Source organism: Echinops telfairi, unplaced genomic scaffold (genome assembly GCF_000313985.2).
Source record: "Echinops telfairi isolate 266 unplaced genomic scaffold, ASM31398v2 ScPeMD7_18;HRSCAF=68, whole genome shotgun sequence".
In the NCBI taxonomy this organism is placed as follows: domain Eukaryota; kingdom Metazoa; phylum Chordata; class Mammalia; order Afrosoricida; family Tenrecidae; genus Echinops; species Echinops telfairi.
In genome coordinates, this window is record NW_022103915.1 from 42665497 (window position 1) to 42670791 (window position 5295).

Sequence of the window (5295 nt, forward strand, 5' to 3'; positions counted from 1 at the left end):
ACCATAATCCATACATACATCAATTGTGTAAAGCACATCTGTACATTCGTTGCCCTCATCATTCTCAAAACATTTGCTCTCCACCCAAGCCCCTGACATCAGCTCCTCATTTTTCCCCTCTCTCTCCTCTTCTCCCTTCCTTATGAACCCTTGATAATTTATAAATTATTACTTTGTCATATCTTACACTGTCTGATGTCTCCCTTCACCCACTTTTCCATTGTCCATCCCCAAGGGAGGAGGTTATATGCAGATCCTTGTAATCGGTTCCCCCTTTCCCCTCCACCCTCCCTCCACAATCTTCAGTAAGAATGTGCGTGCGTGTGACATGAGTGATATTGTTGGGTACTTCCTTCACTCGGTGTGGTGACTTTCTCTGAAATGGGCGCAAACAGAGGTCTTTCCAGTCAGTTGCCAGGTAGCTGCCTTCCAAAGTTCTCGGCAGAGATGAGTGAGTGCTTCCAGTGCTTCGTCAGCTTGTTGAACCCTTTCCACTCATATTCCCCCAACCAATTCCTGGAGCCTTGTTTTCCACCAGTGCCATTAGGGATACATGGATTTATTTAGTATCATTGGTTCTTGATAATGCCACCTCTTGAAATGTTTGGAGGTTAACTAGTTCGTTTTGCTACAGTGACTGTATTCCTTCCATCTTCTTTTGACACTTCATCATTATGTATTTTGCCAATAATTCCTTCAGTATTTCAACTTAAGGTTTGAACCCCTTCCCACAAGGGGTTCTTTTAGCTTGAGATATACTGAATGTGCTTTGCCTTTATGGTTTTCGAACTCCAAGTCTTTGGACTTTTCGTTGTAATACTTTACTTTTTCTCCTTGAACTGCCCTGTAATGTCATAATTTATTTCATTTGCTTTGGCTACTGTACATTTGAGAGTAAGTTTCAGCATCTTTTCTAGCATCCACTTTGGTCTTTTCATTCCTTAAGTAACAATGGCCTTTTGCCTTCATGTATGATGCACTTGATGTCATCCCACAGCTCATCAGGTTTTTTAATATTAGTTCAATGTGTCAGGTGGGATACACAGGTCATATTTTGGCTCTAATGGACTTGTTTTAATTATCTTCAACTTCAATCTGAACTTCCATTTGAGAAATTGATGGTCTGTTTCCTCAGTCAGTACCTGCCTAGATTTGTCTGCTAATGTTGAACTTCTCCTTTTTCTCTTTGAAGAGATGTAGTCAATTTGATTCTTATGTTTTCTGTCTGCAGAGATCTATGTGAAGTCTCCATTTATATTGTTGAAAAAACATATTTGCAAGAAGTTGTTGTTCTTGCAAAATTCTGTCATGCAATCTTAACCTTTGTTTCTATCACCAAGGCCATATTTTCCAACTACTGCCTTTTCCTCTTTGTTCACAACTTCTGGAATTCCAACCATCACTGATGATTGCATGTTTTATTAATTTGAGAGTGAAGTAGTTGGTAGAATTCTTCCATTTCTTCATTACTAGCTGTAGTGGTTCATTCTTCACTTTGAATGATAGTTGTATTAGCTGGACGTCCCTTTAGGCACGAAGGTATTATCCTCTTACAAGACAGAATTTGACTTCAAGAGAGAGCTCGAGATGCTCGTTTTGACAATGAATGAAACACTGTTCTCTTCACTTTGGCACTCTCAGCACGGGAAGCCATAGTAAGACTTTCTGATTCAAAATGGTCAGTATCAGTCCATTTCATCTCACTAATGCCGGCACGATCCATCTTCATATGCCTAGTCAACTTTTGACAACTTCAAATTTCCCTAGTTTCAAACTTCATACATCCCATGTTCCAATTATGAACAGGTGTTTGCAGCGGTTTCTTCTTGTTTTGTGTCATGCCCCCTCAGGAAATGCAGTTCCTGGTGGCTTTACTCCATCCACATCATTGTGGTTGACTCCGCTTTGAGGGAGCATCTTGTCTGGTTATATTCTGAGTGCCTGCAACCGGCGGGTTCCTCTCTCAGTTCTCTACCCGACAATGCCCTGTTGCTATTCATCGGGTCTTCTGTGGATAAGTCCTTAGAAGTGAACAGTCGGTTTCTTCTTTGTAGCCTCTTCTCAGTCTAGTTGCTCCATGGAAAGCCGTTCATCTCGAGTGACCCTGGTGGCATTTGATGTACCAGTGGCATAGCTCCTAGCATCACAGCAACATGTAAGGCACCACAGTACCACAAATTGACAGGCAAGTGACAACTCATGTAAATGAGGTGATAAAAGAATACCCTGGTGAGGGTGTGGGAGGTCTGGTAGGGTGTGATCAAGGGTAATGTAACCGAGAGGAATTACTGAAATCCAAATGAAGGCTGAGCATGATAGTGGGACAAGAGTAAAGTAAAAGGAAATGGAGGAAAGAACTAGGAGGCAAAGGACATTCATAGAGCTCTAAATAAGGGCATGTACATATGTAAATATATTTATATATGAGGATGTGGAAATAGGTCTATGTGCATATATTTATAGGTTTAGTATTAAGGTAGCAGATGGACATTGGGCCTCCACTCAAGTACTCCCTCAATGCAAGAATACTTTGTTCTATTAAACTGGCATTCCATGATGCTCACCTTGCCAATACAATCGCTGAAGACAAAGCAGGTACATAAGCAAATGTGGTGAAGAAAGCTGATGGAGCCTGGCTATCAAAAGATATGGCATCTAGGGTCTTAAAGACTTGAAGGTAAACAAGTGGCCATCTAACTCAGAAGCAACAAAGCCCACATGGAAGAAGCAAACCAGCCTGTGTGATCACGAGGTGTTGAAAGGATCAGGCATCAAAAACAAAAATCAAATCATTGTGAATGAGGGGGAGTGCAGAGTGGGGATCCAAGACCCATCTGTAGGCCACTGGACATCCCCTTACAGAAGGTTCGTGGGGAGGAGATGAGCCAGTCAAAGTGCAGTATAGCAATGATGAAACATACAATTTTCCTCTAATTCCTAAATGCTTCTTCACCCCCGCCCCCACTATCATGATCCCAGTTCTGCCTTACAAGTCCGGCTAGACCCGAACATGTACACTGGTACAGGTAGGAACTGGAAACACAGGGAATCCAGGACAGATAACCTTCAGGACCAGTGCTGAGAGTGGTGATACAGGAAGGGTGGAGGGAAGGTGGGTGGAAAGGGGGAACCAATTACAAGGATCTACATATAACCTCCTCCCTGGGGGATGGACAACAGAAAAGTGGGTGAAGGGAGACATAGGACAGTGTAAGACATGACAAGATAATTTATAAATAATCAACGGTAGCAGGAGGGGATAGGGGGGAGGGAGGGGAAAAATGAGGAGCTGATTCCAAGGGCTCAAATAGAAATCAAATGTTTTGAGAATGATGATGGCAACAAATGTACAAATGTGCTTGACACAATGGGTGCATTGTGATAAGAGTTGTAAGAGCCCCCAATAAAATGATTAAATAAAAAAAGAAGGCAACATATTTTAATAAATACACAGCAGTAGACTGCACTAATAAAATAAAAAATTCCCTGACTTGGGACAGGCATACCGGAGTCCTCAAAGTGACAGCTCTGCTTTGTAGCACTTTTAAATAGGTCTTCGGCACCATATTTGGTCTGCACTTTCCTACACTTGCTTTAGTACATCTATCCATCATTCGACTAATCCATTGATGCATCTCATTTAAAAAATGTGTCCTAGGTGTGTGTGTGTGTGTATTAACTTCCCACCACACCCTGATCTCTGTAGGACAGGGCCACATGCATCATACTTATTTTAATTTAAAGCTCCAGAAGACAAGTGTCATAGCTGCTTCAAATGGGAGTGGAAGAAAAGCATAAAACATCTGGAGAGAATGAGAGAGATGTAGAAGGATAAGAGCCATGGTTGCAGGGTCAGGGAGAGGTCGGGCTAGAAAGTCCAGGGAAAGAAAACCTTTAATGTCAAGAAAATGCAGTATATTACTTGGCTGGCTGACCAAGTTTATGTAGCCATATCAACATGCACCCAGATTATTGATTTTCTTGAAAACGGATACAACCGAGCAGAGCACAGGCAGGGTGGGCGCCTCCCCAGCGCGCTCCGGGATCGCGGATCCCAGCGGGCGCGGACAGACACACGGACGCCCACCGGACCACCGGGCCGTGCAAGACCCAGCGATGACTCTGAATAATGTCACCCTGCGCCGCAGCCACGCGGGCCCGCAGCCCCAGCAGCAGCGGTGGCGTATCCCATCCGGATGGCAGGCCTCTGATGATCCAGAAGGAGTCCCCATGCCCGCCCATCTGCTGCCCCTGAGGACCCCTGCCGCCGGAGCTGGTCCTCGGACTCCACCGACTCGGTCATCTATCTCCTCGGAGTCCGGGAGCACCTACTACGGGGTGGTGCTGACAGGCGAGCAGGGAGTGGGCAAGTCCACTCTGGCCAGCATCTGTGCTGGCGTGCACGACAGTATGGACAGCGACTGCGAGGTGCTGGCGGCAGATGCCTATGAGCGAACCCTGATTGTTGACGGAGACAGTGCAACAGTTCTACTCCTGAACCTGTGGGAAAAGAAGGGAGAGAATGAACGGCTCCAAGCCCACTGCGTGCAAGTTGGGGCTGCCTACCCGATTGTCTACTCCATCCCAGACCGCGCCAGCTTCGAGAAAGCGTCAGAGCTGCGCATCCAGCTCCGCGGGGCTCGGCACACAGCGGACAACCCTATCCTCTTGGTTGGCAACAAAAGTGACTTGGTGCTGTGCTGACAAGTGTCTGTCTCAGAAGGGAGCGTGTGTGCTGTGAGGTTGGACTGCAAGTTCATGGAGACCTCGGCCGCTGTCCAGCATAACGCGCAGGAGTTGTGTGAAGGCATCGTGCGCCAGGCGCGCCTCGGGCGGAACAGCCAAGAGAAGAATGAGGGAGGCTGGCCTACCAGAAAGGGAGGGAGGGCATCCCCAGGAGAGCCAGGGCATCCCCAGGTGAGCCAGGGGCAAGATTGTGGCCCAAAGCAACAAGAAGGTGGCCTTCAAACTCAAGTCTAAGTCCTGCCATGACCTCTCTGTGCTCTAGGTGCCCAGCTTCACGTCACCCCGATGTCCTCCTGGAAGGACATCGCCGAAGGCTGTTGGGACCGGTTCACAATCTATATTCGATTGGATACTCACGTATGGTTAGATGCGGCTTCCCCCATTGCAGTCGGGAATGGACAACACGATGCAAGAGAAGTGAAAGATCCTTGTAAAAAGTCCGTATTTATTCACAGGAAAAGCCTGCCCTTGCTACCTGAGCACCAGAGACTCATGAGAGGAGCTGCCCGCAGTCCTCTCTCCTTTGGACAGTCGAGAGAGGAAGGCACA

At 46.4% G+C, this 5295-nt stretch overlaps 1 pseudogene; it reads left to right on the forward strand.

Moving 5' to 3' along the window:
• The first annotated feature begins 4116 nt into the window (after nucleotides 1–4116).
• Nucleotides 4117–5008, forward strand: LOC101641580 (annotated as a pseudogene).
• The last annotated feature ends 287 nt before the right edge of the window (nucleotides 5009–5295 follow it).